Source organism: Sciurus carolinensis, chromosome 5 (assembly GCF_902686445.1).
Source record: "Sciurus carolinensis chromosome 5, mSciCar1.2, whole genome shotgun sequence".
Lineage (NCBI taxonomy): Eukaryota > Metazoa > Chordata > Mammalia > Rodentia > Sciuridae > Sciurus > Sciurus carolinensis.
The window spans coordinates 168245345-168261589 of NC_062217.1; the positions used below are offsets into that span (position 1 = coordinate 168245345).

The 16245-nt window shown below is 42.9% G+C and overlaps 1 pseudogene; it reads right to left on the reverse strand.

Annotated features, from left to right (window-relative positions):
• Window positions 1-3228: 3228 nt before the first annotated feature.
• On the reverse strand, window positions 3229-3828 carry LOC124985812 (protein FAM24A-like; annotated as a pseudogene).
• Window positions 3829-16245: the final 12417 nt, after the last annotated feature.

A 16245-nucleotide genomic window follows, 5' to 3' on the forward strand; every position in this document is an offset into this window, starting at 1 on the left:
CCTTGGCCCTGTTTGTACAGATCACCAATGGGGTGGCACAGGCCGCGTCTTAGGCCTCCGCTGCTCTTCTCCAGGAATGGAAGTCTTTGGGGGTCCAAAACTCAGTGGGACCAGGGGTTTATATGGCACCTGAGCTGGGCCACTCAAATGCCTACCAGGGCTGACCCTGAGGGTGAGAGAAGGGACAGAGGACAGGGAGGAAAAGAAGGTACAGGAGATTTAAGTGATTTTGTCTGCAGGAGCTGAAGCAGGTGGGTCAGAGTCCCTCAGGCATTGGTCTTCACTGCTCAAAGAAAGGATTCCTGGTGTCCAGAGTGAGTCTAGGAAGAACAAGAGTCTGTGTGGGGGAGACTGCCTTCTTTCCACCCGCTCATTCTGCAGATGTCCGTTGGGTGCTGTCCTAGGGTCTGGGAACACAGAATGAACACAGCACCTGCCTTCCTGAAACTTGCACTGGTGAATGGGGAGACAGGCGACACACACACATATTAATTACAATTCAATAGGGAGAGGTGCTCGGGATACTGTAAATACAGTAACAAGGCAACGGGATGGAGAGCGGCTACCTGAAGTGAGGAGGGAGCAATGGCCAGTGAGCAGAAGACATCCTGAGAAGGCAAAATCTGAGCACGGACAGAGACAGGAGGGAGGCCTTCCCGTGCCATCGGGCTTGGGGGCTGCATTGTCAGCCACGGGCAGGAGCAAAGGCCCTGCAAGGAAGGAGCTTGGCAATTCTGCAGCGCAAGGGAAGGAGACAGTGTGGCGGGATTTGGGGGGGAAGGAGCTCAGAGGGGAGGATGGAAGAGAGCAGGGGATGGTCTGTGGGGAAAGACTGTGTGGCAGAGGAGCAGTGTGGATTTTTCTAAATTGCATAGAACGTTTCGGTGGAGTAACAGAATCTCCCGGGTAGCTCTGTGGAGGTCCAAGGTGGGTGGAGCCTGGGTTTCCAAGGTGGGAACCTTCCTGGCCACCCTAACCCTTCTGTGTTGTCTTATTGCTCTGCAGCCCAGGAACAATGGGCTGCCTGGGGAGAGGCAGAGTCCCAGACTGTGCCCCAGGGCATACATTCCTTGTTGGGTCCCTAGGTCAGGGGTTGGCCCCATACCTGGTGCTACAGCACCAAGGCAGCCCCCTTTGACGCTGGCAAGTGATGGCCACGAGGAGCTGGGCATCCCTCAAGGTCCTTGCACAGCTTTGCTGGGTTCCTCTCTTCTTGGGATGGGTGGTCACAGAAGAGACAGGGACTGTGTGTCCTGATGTGAGAGGGAGCACGGGACATGCCTCTGGGGTGGAGACCATTCGAATTACTAATAAAGGCTCACCCTCAACTGTGTCCACAAATATCATCTCCAGCAAGGGCTTTCTCTCTCAACCCCTCCCCCTCTCCTAGGGTCAGGATCTCCTACCTCCCTACGCCCTGACCCACACTCCCTGGGTGTGAGCGCTTTGTCACGTCCCTGGGAGGAGGCCTGACAGAGGGAAAGAAAGGGGTCCAGGGAGGACAGTACCAGCCTGAGGTCACTGGTCACAAACTGCAGGGTGCTAGCGGTGGGCAGACCCCTCACAGACCCTCCTGGTCCCCTGTGTAAGCCTCCACTTCACATCAAGGAAAGTGAGAAATCAAGGGACTCGGGAGGTCAAGGGACCGTCCCAAGTGAAGGCAGAGTTGGGATAGGAAGTATATCAATGGGATTCTGAAGATCCTGTATATGCTCTGCCCTCCTGCCCACAAGCTGGTATCCTAGAGACCTCATGGTGCCTAGGATGCCTGGACCGGGCCTAGTACCTCCATAGAGACACACAGGCCTCCAGGGCCAGACACGTGGATGTCACAGGGTGGTTCAGAGGAGGCTCAGATATATTCCATCTGCTAGGAGCTTACTGGGGACAAATTTGAAGCCAGATGAGGAATGGAGCTGGTGCTCTGGAAACTTAAGGGGGACAGGTCATTTTCAGATGGAGGGTCTCAGGGTACCATCCAGGAAAGATGCAGCCCTGACTCAACCTCTTCAGAGCACCCAGGGGCTGGGGAGCTCAGCCTCCAGGGAGCTGCCTGACCACCCAAGGACGGCTCCTTCAGAGTGAAGAGGCCCCACGTCCCTCTCATCTGTTTCTCCAGCACAAATGTCCTGAGTGTTCCTGAGGCAGCCAGACCCCCTGCCAAGAGCTTAAGACCAGTCAGCAGATGACCCTTATCTGGCACCTAGTTCCAGTGTTAGCCCCTGATGGCCTAGAGGGAGCAACTGCTTCCTTTGTTTTCTGGTCCGCTCTTCCTTTTTCTGGGTCCTGCTTCCAGTAGGCAGTCCCCAGAGGAAAGCGCGTGGTTCTTTATCTCAAGTACATCTGCAGTGCCCACAGACAAGGGTTTTGTCAACAAGAGGGAGTACCCCAGGGTTACAGATGGGACATCCATGCTTAGGAAGGGATTCCAGGGGTTCAGTGCAAGCAGAAGAAACAGTGAGGTGCATCCGCTACTCGTGCTGGGCTCAAGGAAATCTGGGCTTTGGCCTTGGCTGGCGGTTCCAGTTAGAGTTGAAGACGCCCGTGGCGGCACGGGCAGCGCTGGGTCTGGAAGTGGCCAAAGAGGAGGTCCCTGCTTCTGAACATGTCAGGAGGTTAGCAGGACGAACCTCGGGGCTTTCTACACGCCCTTTTGTGGCCACTGGCTCCCCCCATCATTACACAGTTCAGACGACTTTAACCCAGAGCTGTCCAGCATGACTGTTCTCACGCTCCTGGCGAATGGCATCCCCTTCAGGACTTGTGACATCACCCTCCCTGGCGGAAGCGCTGGATGAGAACCAGCAAGCCCGCAGGAGGAGAACCAGAACACGCTCTGGCTTGGCACGTTTAGCTGGGGCTGAAACTGGAGAAGTCCTGAGCTGGGTGTACACTTCCCTTCTGGAGTTGTAAAAGTATGGGGCACTTTTATTTTTTATTTTCACTCTCTCTCTCCCTCTTCCATTACCATAGACTATTACATGCTTGTTTTCCCAAGTCTCACAGTGAGTAATGAGTATATCTAAATAAGGGATAGGTGTGACTAAGAAAAAATGCTGGAAGAGAGGAATATTTACAATACTGTACATTTATTTAAAATTACATAAAATAACATTTTGTAGTATGTAATATAATATAATATAAACACTATAGAACTTGACTTGAATAATAAAACATTCCACTAAGAAAGAAATATTGCTCAAGATTTTTATGTCCACCATTCCCATGTCAGAGTCCCTCATTTGTGCCACAAAAGCAAGGTGGCAGGGAATCATAATCTGCATACATGCTACATTCATCACAGCACGGGAGGGCAGGACAAGCCTCCATGATGCCTTTAGGTGAGATGACCTTGTTCTGCAACTTGCTTGGATAGTATTCCTTTGCAGCTCTTAAGAAAAAACATACAGAAAATGTGGGCTTAGAATTTTTCTTCACAGCGTATTTCTTACAATTATCAGGGCTGTCTGGGAGGTTCAGGGTTAGAACCAGTCACAACACGTGGCACCAGCCCTGGGTGAACACTCTCTGGTCCTGTGCCAAGTTCCTCTCTTATCCTTTCCTCTCCTACAACTCCTACCAAATGCAAACTGTGGCTCTTGACCTCACGCAGGGAGTGGCCACAGCAGCAAGGAATGACCAGTCAAGCAGAGAGCCCCGGATGTTCCATCTGAGGGGCGCTTACTCAATCCATGTGACTCACTTCAGTGCCTTGGAGAGTTTGACGTAAAGACAGAAGACCACTCCTATCAGCAAGAGGATGGCCGCCAGGATCCCGCTACCGATGGCGAACATAATTATCGTGCGGAGGTCAAAAGACCTAAGCATACCTGGGCAGAGAAGTGCAGGCAAGCAGTGAGGGTGGCTTCCCCCCAACATGCCATCAGCTACCTCCACACGCTTCCCTCAGGGAGGAGGAATGGACCCCAAACTCAGATCCTCCATGTGTAAACCATGAAAGACTCTTCCCAGACAGGCCGACACAGGCCCAGGGCTGGGTAAGAGGTTTACTTCTGTACAAGGAGGAGCTGAGATGCAAAATCCAGACAGAAGGAGTGGAAGGACAGCCAGCCAGGGGACAGACTCTGCCTCTCACCAGCAGTGGTGGCCCTTAGTTAACCATCAGGCCTGTGCTGGAGCTAATGGCTTTGTGCCTGGGCCTCTGAACTGTATTCTTGTTCGCAGTCAGAACTGACCCCTCATTGTACATTGGGTTCAGAGGTCTCCCATGGGAATGACTGCTTCAAAATATTATTGTTCTGACAATACTGAGAATCTGCAAGTCCATTTTGTAAATAATGCATGTTTGAGGGGAAATATTTTCTAGTCTACTACCGAAAACTGCCATTATTCTTTCTAAATTCCAAATCGTAAATCTAATTTGGAATAATCAATGTGTCTGATCTATCTCTCTGAAACTGGGAAAAAGTAAACCCCAGAAATAGAAAAACAATCTGATGACCAAAGCATACTCACTACCTTCTGAGTCTTCTTAGCTGGATGAAGGCTGGCAGTAGAAACAAAATTAAAATACATTTTAGGAAACAGTTCTTATCAGGAACTTCTCAAACCTTTAATTTAAGAAAGCAAATTCTAATCATTAAAATCCAGGATTGAAGAACTCACTTTCAGAAGTGCAGTCTTCCACTAGAGCTGGCAGAATGGACAGCCACTGTCAGTGAGGACACGGGCTGTGTGACATCAACCCTCTAGACTGCAGTTCTTCTTTCACGAAGTTCTGAATTCCATTCCATGCTCAGATGTAGCTTAGTGCCAATGGAAACGGAACTGCCCAAACACTATCTTAAATCATGGAATTCTCAGTCTTGTCTTTTCAGATTTTGTTTCCGTCAGATAAACTTAAGTTTTGATTTGCTAATCCAAAGCAAATCTGAATAAAATAAAAGGGAAGTAATGTGGAGAGAATATTATCTAAAAATACTCATGTATCTAAAATGTCAATTGCAGAAGACTGGTTAGACTTTATATTTTAGCCACACAGTGAAATAGTATGCAGCCATTCAACAGGATTCAGATATAGGTTCACTGGCATCATTCTGTGCTTTAAGGTCAAGACAAAAAGGCTCCAAGAAGTAATTTGAGTAGGCTTCCTACTTTGGTGAGGAATCTATAATTTCAAGGTTGATCCAGCAAAGGCAACTCAACTGAATAAGGGTATTATTTTAACCTCAGCTTCTTAATGCTCTGGCCAAAACCCAGATGAGATCAAGAACAGCAAGGTAGATGTCAACAAAAATGGCGACATTAGAACCTCCATAAATTCATTCCATAAAACAAGACAAGCTTAGCAATTTCTTTTTCATAACTCTTAAAATCAACGGAGGTCTTGCAGCATCCCAAGAAGCATTAACTCAAGAGAAGCAACCAAGATCAGGACAAATAGGAAACTTTGTGGCACTGTCCCATGGCTTGCTCTTTAGCTCCACAGTACCCTTGAAATAATAGCCCCTGTTCCAGAGCAGCTACCAGAGAAACAGAAGGAAGGCGAAGCTCTTTCAAAGCCTCATTAACAAATAATTGTCATTATTTTAACTTTCTGCTGGTTACCTGCAAGACCTCATTTGCAAAGCTGCTGTATTTGACCTGACCTGGACATCACCCAGTGCAATAATCCTTCTCCCAAGAGAACTATGGCAAAAACTATTCCAGGCATTTTTTTTTTAACTTCCTGACTGCCTAAGGTGGTAGATAACATTTGGGGCAAATGATAGACTGGCCAAAAAGCTTAAAGGAAAATCTGGGGAAATATTACGTCCCCAAATCCCAAAACCATAGGAATTTTTTAAAATGTTTTTTAGTTGTCAATGAACCTTTATCTTATTTATTTTTATGTGGTGCCAAGAATCAAACCCAGTAACTCACACGTACCAGACAAGGGCTCTGCAACCAAACCACAACCCTAGCACTCCCATAGGAATTTTGAAAAGCTGTAACATGTTCCCAGAAGTCCAGGAGACCATGCACATGTGTGTATGCCCAGGGCTATAAGCAGGCTCAAGAAAGTCCTAAGCTCTCACCTCTAGCTGACCTTGAGGCTCTTCCCAAGCAGGAAGAAAATGCCAAGGAAGCGTTTTCAACTGCTTGGCTGAGTTTTGAAGGCATGCCCCACATGCAAAGTCACTCAGAAATTATTAGGATATTCATTTTTTTCCCATACGTTTAAGGAAATATTTGCCCATTTGTTAGGAGACCACTAAGCTAATCAGTAGATTTTTTTCAGAGTCCACATACTACAAGGAATACAGTCATTACATAACTAGTTGAGAAAATCAGTAAACAACAAACAATTACACAACTATACTAAGCAACAGAAACAGCAAACCCTAGGGAGAAGCAAAGGATCTTTTTTCCAAAGATGCCATGATGTATTATTTTAAATGTCCAAATTTCAAAAAGAATTAAGATATACAAGGAAACAAGAAAGTGTGGCCCACAAAAGAGGGATGAGCAATCAGTGAAAACTTCAGTGACCCTGAAGACATATTCACTGAGGTTACCCAGACTGAGGAACAGAGAAAAATAAATAAAAGAATGGATGAAAATTAACACAGGACTTTCAGTGTCTGCTCTCACATGCCACCTCACAAGAGAAACACTGAATGAACTGCAAATCAGTAACTCTTCAGAAGTCAACCAGAGAATTGAAGTCAGAGCAAAAGTCACCACTAATAGTAATAATAATAATAATAATAATAATAACAAAAACAACAACAAGGAGGAGGAGGAAAATGAATAGACAGATGAATAAAGAGAACTACAAAGCTTACCAGGAGCAGAAGCCACCACCAGAGCCAGCAACTGGTAGGAACATTTAACTGGTAATTAATGTCTTATCGGAGACTGGATGAGGACTATCTTGAGAGATTAAAACTCCCTGAGGCCCAATTTTTGTTTTTGTTTTTGTTGGGATAGGGTACATATTCATGAGTTTTACCTCTAGGACTTTAACCAGGTTCTTAAAGAGAAGATTACAGAAAAATCTCCTTGTGGCTTTGGTTTCCACACAGTGCTGTGGAAGTCACCTTGTTACCACTGGGAGATGATGAAAGATGAATTTCCAACAGGTCTCCTGATGCCACCCCAGCAATCAGCAGTCAGGTAGAAGGGTATCTCATTACCAATGGGGTCAGGATGGAAATCTCAAGTCCCCAAGGGGTCTTTACTGACCCCACATGGATGAAGAATTATTACCACCCAGGGTTGAGTCTCAGCTCTACTGAGACTTCTCTGACACCACCTGAGCAGGGAAGGGTGATTTGGGACACTACTTCACAGTCTGGTCAGAGTGAAAGCCTCCACTCTCCATTCAGTCCTTGTCAATCAGTGGGTTTGGAGTTGGACCAGTTTGTCTTGTGGTGTTTGTCTAGAATGCAGCAGAAACTACTTAAAAGTTTTTTGTCTTGCTAGATTGCCAATTTCCTGGTCCTTTGGTTAAAGAGAATATGGTTTTGTTGGAGAGTTTTCCTGAACTCGTGGTGTTTCCAAGTCGCAGGCATCTTCAGCTCCAAATGTGAAAATATAAGGCAAAAACAAAACCTAGGAAACTCACCACCATGACATTCCTTAGATCCTAAGGTCTCTAACTAGTACACATTCTTCTCTCCACTTGTCTGAATCATATGCTTTTTTATATATAATGTCCAAGTTTTTAGTTTCACATAGAATAAGGAAAAGTACATCTTCTCAGAATGGAAGTCACCCATATGAGAGATTTTAAAGTCAATTCTCTGCTTAATGCCCCCAGTCACTGCACCCACCCTACTCTTGCCTGAGAATGAGTGCCTCCCTAAAATTTGCCCCCTGTATCCTTCACACATCATCCTGTCCACATCTCAACACAACTTATCTTTCAGCCTCATCCCCCACATCTCCCCACATCCCATCCTTGACTGCAAGGCCCTCTCCTTTATCTGTTGAAACACTAACCCTGTGAGACATCCCTCAAATGCTATCTCCCCTGTGGAAGCTTCACTGATTCCTACCTCGCCCCCATTGTGTTAACTGCTTCTTTCGCTGTGTATCCATGCCCCTTACCTGTACCTGTGTGAAAAGGGGAATTTCTTTTTGCCTTCAGGATTTTCAGTTCCTGCTTTACCTAGCTGACTAGACATTTGTCCTGAGTACAAGAATCTACTGAAGCTCAGTTGAAGGAACTGTGGCTTTTGTTTTTCTACTTTTTTCCCATTCAAAACAGTTTCATTTTTCTAAATTTCTCTCAATTTCTACCACTGAGGTAAGGATATGGTCTTGAATGGGCATGGATATCACTAAGGTGCTAGGCTTGCTACTATGCAGTTGACCATTTCATCTCCCAATGTCCCTTTATTCCTGTGGTTAGTTGGTTGCTCTATGAGTTACCTGTGAGATTTCTGTGATTAGCTGGTTGCACTGAAAGTTTGCTTTACTTAAGGTGTGAGTTCCATTAGGGCAGGAACTCTGGATCCCTAGGTATCACACACAGGTCCTAGAACCCATCAGGTGCTGGCACGTGATATGAGCAATTAAACCTCAATTTTGTTAATTTGGTAACAGCTTTGTCCTAAATTCAAACAGAGCAGAACACTCAGAAATGGCAGTAAACTCTAATATTACTTCATTTATACATCACCAGCATTAAACTATCTCATTGAAAACTCTGATTCATTTTTTTTCTTTAGCCTTTATCAAATTCATCTGTGGAACATGGTAAAATTAAAAGAGGCAATGGGACAAGACTTGTTTTGACCTCTATCTTGACAAATGGCTAGGCAGCTTTGAGTGCTTGTTGTCTTTTATAATGCTGGTCTCTCATAATAATCTGGTTAGACTCCTGCTGACCTCCAGGGAAACTTATCAATGCTAGCTACAAATAGATTTATGTGGGAACACAGCAGCTGTGTGACTGCTTTATATCAGCCACCCTGGGAAAGCAAGTGTTCCTTTTACTCCAGTCACAGGTTAATCAGCAGCACCATAACCAAGGCTCTTCGCTGGGGCCTCTCAGCACTGGCAGTGAGCACCTGTGGAATTTCTAACAGCGGGCTTTACCCTGCTGTTTATTCAGATCATAAACAAGGCGGCATTACTTTTTAAATCTTCTCTGCTCCTCTCCAACAATGCACACATCAGAAGATATGTGTATATAAGAGGTTGCAGGTCGAAACGCTGCTGTGGGTGAAGGTAGGGTAGCGTGGCACGGTCAAGCACACATAATACAAGACCCCAGTGATTCTACCAGCTAAGGCACGACAATCCACTTCTAGGTGCATGTAGTTTACATTACTTACATAGTAAATGGGAGATTGGGCCTTACCTTAGTGCCAAAATCCTTGTTTCACACTCAAAAATAAAATGAGTGACTGCAACAGGAGTTGTGGGATATTTCGTTGCTAAGGAGCCAATTCTAGACTGAAGCTGAGCAGTTTAATATTCTGAAGTTCTATTCTGAGGGTGGGGGCAAGGCTGAGAATTCATACCTCCTCAGGACCACAGAGGCCAAGCAGATGTATGATATGATACCTCGCAGGGAAGAAAGGAAGTGTGCTAGAGATGGCCTTGTAGCAGCTCCTTAAAGCCTCTTCTCCTGCCTTGATCCCAGATCATCAAGCCTCAGGTTAGCTAGGTTCAGGCCTTTGCTAGCACAGCCCATGTGGAAAGATGCAGGGTTACTGGGGCACAGGGGTGGACCCATTCCCAAATGCTCTTGGTACTGGCTATCAGGGAGTGGGCAGCACCCAACAGAGCAGGTTCCTCCTGCTCAGGAGGTGATAGTCGCCTGAGAAAATAAAAAGTCTGCAATACTCAGTAAAATATTAAAGACAAAGCCAAAGATTCGATATAAAAAGCGGAGCTCCTGATGGATCTTCCAGTCCTGATAGGAACTGGAACTGAACAATTGAAAAAGGGCCCAATTCTTTATTTAAGGTGGGGTTACATCAAAGGCAGGGAGAAGGTTTCAGTGGCAGGAGTTTTGTTCTGGTGCCTTTCTGGTGTCGCAGGGGTCTTGCAGTAAGCGGGTTGATTGGCATTTAACAGGCTACACCCATCTCCAGGAGACTGTTTAAACTTGAGTGGTGAGCGGGTCGGGGTGCCAGCATTCAGTGGGCAGTCACACTAGGGGATTTCTGCGTGAGAGTTCCCAAGCCAGTGACTTCCCAGCCTATGGTTTGAACACTGCTCAGTTCACATACATGGTTCACAGATGGCTTCCAGCAGGTGAGGATTCTAGAAAACACATCCTGACCCCAGAGGCCTGTGCACAAGAGTTTTCCTGGGGAGTGTGCTCACCCTCGTGAAAGGTGAAGGAAGGAGGGAGGGCTGGTGAACCCATGAACTATGAAGCAGCTGCAGTAAAGGACCCAGCCAATTACCTGAGGAGTCCTGGAACACGGTTGGACCGTCAGAGATACCCCACTGAAATGTTTCTTTTGCTGTATCACAGGTATTGTCTTTGCTACCGTAGCACCAAGCATGTGACCAAACACCTGGTTGTAGACCCAACTAGGAATGCATTCTCCTGGTTCAATCCAGAAGGGTTGCTGGGCAATCAGAAAGGGCTTTCACCTGGAGGATCCCATCTACACCTGCTTCTAAGATCCAAAGAGCCCCTGGGAAATTCTTATTTCTTCTGCTCTAAAAGTACCTGTTGACTTGAGAGTAAAATCCAGACTATGTGACCTACAGAGATCAGAATCTGACCATTCACCACTGCTTTTCCATCACCTCCCGTCTTCTTTCTCTGACATCTAAGTCAGGGGCCTTCCTTCCCTATTGTGCAGACACACTCAGTTGCTTCACGACTCAGGCCTTAGCCCCTTACCATCTGCCTAAAATGCACCCCCCCACCCACATCACACAATTGCCTCTTATGTTTTCCATAAAATTCGTCAAGACGCACCCTTGCCCATGTTAAACCTCCACCTACAAGGCAGTCCCTATCCTATCACCTTTTTAAAATTGGATTTAAAACAGCTATTGTGATTTCTTAGTGTTTACTATGTCTCCACCTAGAATGTAAATACCAGGAGCGTAGACACCGTCTCTCGTGTTCATTTTGATATTCCCATTCCCTAGAACAAGACTCAATAACCATTTTAGAAATCTGATGGAAAAGCATATACATGAAGTTAACAATAATTATGAAGTTTTTTCATTATATTTACTTTCTGATTTTCCTACAATAATGTGCTTTTCTTAAAATGAGTTAGTTTTAGGTAAAAATAAAAGGCTTTTGTCTTTAGGGTACCACCCTTCAGTCACAGTAAGATGGAAAATTGTTCCATTTCACATGAAAAGATTACAAATCAGAAGTCAGGTTTCATTACAAAACACAGAGGAGGTGTTGTTTTGTACTAATGCGTTTAAATGCTTCTAGTACAATTGTTAGGTATAAAGCCACCTTTCTCCCGCTACAGGCATCACCTGTAAATCTGTGTTAAGCCCGCCTTTCCCATTACAGGAATTTCCGGCTTATGTCGCCGTAACCTTCCTGCCCCCCCCCACACACACATTACGTTCCAATATGTCATTGGTCCATCAGTCAGTCTGTAATAATTCTCCTCCGTGATTGGTTCCTCCCAGCCCGCGAAATTCCAATACAAAGAACCGTGCGCCATCTTCTTGCTCTCTCTCCCTTTCCCCTTTCCCCCGAGCGGACACGTTTTGTCCACTTGAATAAAAGTTCCTCGTGTGAGACCTGTATCTGCGGAGCGTCTTTTCTGGGAGTTATCGACGAACCAAAACTGCCCCCCTTTACATCTAACTAACAACAATCAACTTAATTCAGTCTCAATACACTGCTCTCTGGTGGACTATAGAGAAATCATAACTGCTGTTCTCCCAGGTCCCCAAATGAAGGGAAACAATTACTGGTGAAATTGACCTGCATGACTTGGTGAGAATTGTATGTGAAGGTATATTCCCATTCACTGTGGGAGCTCTTAATGGGGTGGACTACATAAATTGGCATTTATTGAAGTAGGAACATAATACCTTGCATACCTGGAATAAATCCCACTTAGTCCTTATGTATAGTATTTTCTATACATTATTGGCTTCAACTTGATATTGTTGAATTTTTATATCTGTGTTCATGAGATACATTGGCCTGAATGTTTCCATTCTTTACCTTGTTTGGGTACTAGCATAATGTTGGCTCATCCAATGAATTAGCAAGTGTTTCCTCTCCATCTATTTTCTAGAAGAGATTGTAGAAAATAATGTTATCATTTCTTTCTTACAAGTTGTGAAAAACACCAGTGAATCCATCTGGGCCTCACAGAGTCTTTTTGGGGAGGTTATTGATTTGGTTTAATGGGTATACATCAGGCACAATGGGATGAGCCTATAATCCCAGTTACTCAGGAGACTAAGCAATAGGATCTCAAGTTCAAGGCCAGTCTGGGCAACATAAGATCAAGACTCAAAAAATATATATGTCTATATATATATGTGCATATAAACTAAGGAGAAATAATCTATCAGCATACAGATTATCTATTTCTCCTAAGTTTTGGTATACCGTCTTTGAATTAGTAAATTTCATTTAACTTTGTGTACATACAGTTGTTCCTAATATTACTTTGCTAACTTTTTTATATTCATGGGATCAGTACTAATAGTCCCTCTTTGTTATTGTTACTAATTTGTCTTTTGTTCTTAGCCAAGCTTATCAATTTTTTATTAATCTTTTCAAAGAACCATCTTTTGTATTTCTCCCTATTGATTTCCTATTTTTACTCTTCTGCTTGCTTAAGGTATATTGCTCTTCTTTTCCTAGCTTCCTGTGCTGGAAGCTTAACTGGTTTTAGGTCTGCTTTTCTGTTTGTTTAATGCCATCAGTTTTCTTCCAAGTAATTGCTGCATCCTGTAAATCTCAAGTTGTATTTTTTAGTTCAAAATATTGAAACTTCTTTGAACCATGTGCTATTTACATGTGTGTTGTTTGATCTTGTAAGTAGCTTAAGCCAGTCATCTTTCTCTTATTGAATTCTAATTTAATGTCATTGGAAACTGAGAACCTACTTAGTATAATTACTCTTAAAAGTTGTTGAGGTGTTTTATGGCCTGGAATATGCTCTATCTTAACAAATGTTCCATGTAAATTTGAGAAAGTATTCTACAATGTTCATTAGGTCCAGTGCACAGGTGGTACTGTTCAGTTCAAGTATATTCTGATTTTTTGCCTGCTTGAATTGTCACTTACTGATATGGGGATGTCGAAGTTTGCAGCCATAATAGTGAATTTCTACCTCTCTTTACAATCCTTCATATATTTTTTGCTCCATGTTGTTTGGTTCTGTTATGTGCATATAAATTATGAATTTTATTTTGCCTTCACTTATTCCCTGATTCCTTATTTCTCTCCAAGAAATTTATTTTACCCTTTCTTACGAGGGAGCACCACAAGTGACAAATTCTCTTAGCTTTTGAGAGGTCTTATTTCTCCTTCACTTTTGAGGGATAATCAGAAGTTCTAGACAGATCCCAGATTTCTTCTTTCAACAATGTAAATATTTCACTCTATTCTCATTTACAGTTTCTAATGAGAAATTTGTAATTCTTATTCTTTTTCCTTTATGACTTCTTGACTTCTATTTTCTGAAACTTGTGTGTAAGCATATTTTTGATCCTTATATTGCTTGGTGTTCTGACATTCCTTCATCTGTGGTTTGGTGATCATCAATTTTGGAAAATTCCTAGCCATTATTATTTCACATACTGTTTTTTCTTCTGATAGTCATTACCTGCATGTCACAAATTGTTTACCTATCCCACAGTTCCTGGATATTGCTTTCATTCTCCATTTTCTTTGCTTTTCAGCTGAAGTTTTTATTGACCTATCTTCAAGTTCAGTCTCCTGATAAATCCACCAAAGGTATTCTTCACTTTTGTCACAGTACTTTTGACATCTTTTTTTTTTTTTTTTTAAACTTATCTGGTCATCTCTGCTTGTAGTACCCATCTGTTCTTGCATGCTACCTGCTTTATCCATTAGATCCCTTATTACTTATATTCCCTATTTGATAATTTGAAAATCAGTGTCATATCTACAAATAATTCTAATGCCTAGTCTCTTGCTTTCTTGCCCTTTAGCATTCCTTAGTTTTCAAGATACCTGGGATCACACTTTATTTTTTGATGAAAAATATGATTTGGTGGAATGGATAGGATCTGAGGTCATCAGACTTTTCATATGACGTACATGTTGACCTGACAATAATTTAACCTGTTTAATGTTTTTGTAGCTGTAAGCATCAGAGGCTTCAATTCCCTCTAGTATTCTTACTTTGCTCTCCCTATTGTATTTGGGCTTCCCTAAAAACTCCTAGTAAAATGAGGTCTTGCAGTTCTCAATTGTAATCCACTGGAGCCCTGCCAATGTGGTGGTGAGGCACTGGGAAGGGCGGATATTCTATCAACTTATGACAATCAGTAAGCGTGAATTCCTGGATAGTCACCTTAAAAAGCACTTCTTAAGTCTTCCCTACCCTCCCATGAGATGGAAGGCTAGAAGGACCCTAAGTTGTCTAATTGCCATTCCCCCAAATCAGATAAAGCTCTGGTAGCTTCTCTTGAGGGGAGGCCTTTGTTAGGGAGAAAGCTTTGGATAGTATCTCCCTGCCCCTGAACAAAGCAAAAGGGGATGTATTTTCATTTCTGAAAATCTTGTGGAGCTCTTGGATGTAACACCCTGTAAAGTATACAGGTTTCCTCAAGTGAAGTCCTAGGAATTTCCCTCACAAGAATTTATACGTGGCCTCCAGCAATTCATAATGATCTATTTCAAGTGTTCCTACCACTCAGTGCCTCAAAAGAATTTTGTTCTTGATAAGTTGATCTCCATTGTGATTTTCTGCATTTCCCTATATCTCCCGTATCAGGCTAGTGGTTTTGTACTCAATGGTATGCTAGATTTTTAAAAAGATATTGATATTGTTTGTTCAGCTTTTTTCTTCTTGTGAAGACAACTGTGATAACTTCTAAGCTGTTACATGTCAGAGCTTAAAAAGAAGCGTTTAGGTTTACAAAAATTAGAAATATAGGCCCACAAACAAAAGCCATTTAGAATTTTAAGTAGAGTAAGAATACGTGATCCCTACCACACATTCTATATTAACGTTATAATAAACTGCTCCTTAAAATAGCTGAGCCAAAAGAAAAAACAGCTTGTGATGCCAGCTTGAGGTTCCACTTAAATTGTCTGTCCTTCACATGAAAAAGAAAAAAATTTAAGACATTTACAATGCACGACAGGAGTAATCCGGTATATTAAAATTGGGGTACAGGACTGGAGATGTAGCTCATTAGTAGAGTACTTGGCTAGCATACAGAAGGCCTCGGGTTCCATCCCCAGCACCACACACACACATAGACACAGTAAAGTCAAGGCCACCTGGGCAAGAGCAAAATGACCCTGACAACGAAAATAAGTACAAGAGAGAATTTCCTATTTCTTCTTTTTCTTCTTACATTGTGAGTGTCCGAGTAACTGCTACAACTCTATCAATTTCATAAAACACATCTATACTTCACACTTCAGCAAGGCATAAAGTATTTCCTAAGAATATATAGAAATAACAGAAAATGGAACATAGGGAAGTGAAAGAAAATGAACGTATGGAAATGAAAGAAAATGAAGACTACAGTACTCATTAATTTTGACTTGCAATCATTCAGTCTTATTTAAGGAAGTTAAAATCCAGATACTGATCTTTGCTCATGAAACTGAAAATTGGTGTTTCAGAGGAAGAGACCATTTTCCTTTCAATAATCAATACTTGTTAACATGGATCAAAGATTTCTTAGGATCCTAAGAGGACAGAAACACTGATATACACAACTTGAAATGGGTATGGAGTACTAATCTTGGCCATCATTAACCTTGCAATATTATTAGTTAAGAATATCTAACGCCTTATATTCTGTACTTCATCAGACATTTGGCTGTTTCTCTCCTTAAATCCAAGCAAATCTACCAGGGGATTAACTGTGGAAAACACATTACATTCATAATTGTTCTAGCACGATTCCACAAGTAAATAAAAGCAGTACATTCTCTTATCATCAGGCATATACCCTGATGTGTGAATCCCAAAACTTTAAGAATAAAAGACTAAGAATAATTTTCCATCAAATCATGAGGCCAGAATACAAGTCCTGAAAATATTAACATGACCCAGAACAAATTTAATTTTATAAAAGGAGTAACATAAATACAAGGGTATACCTTAAATTTAAGGACAC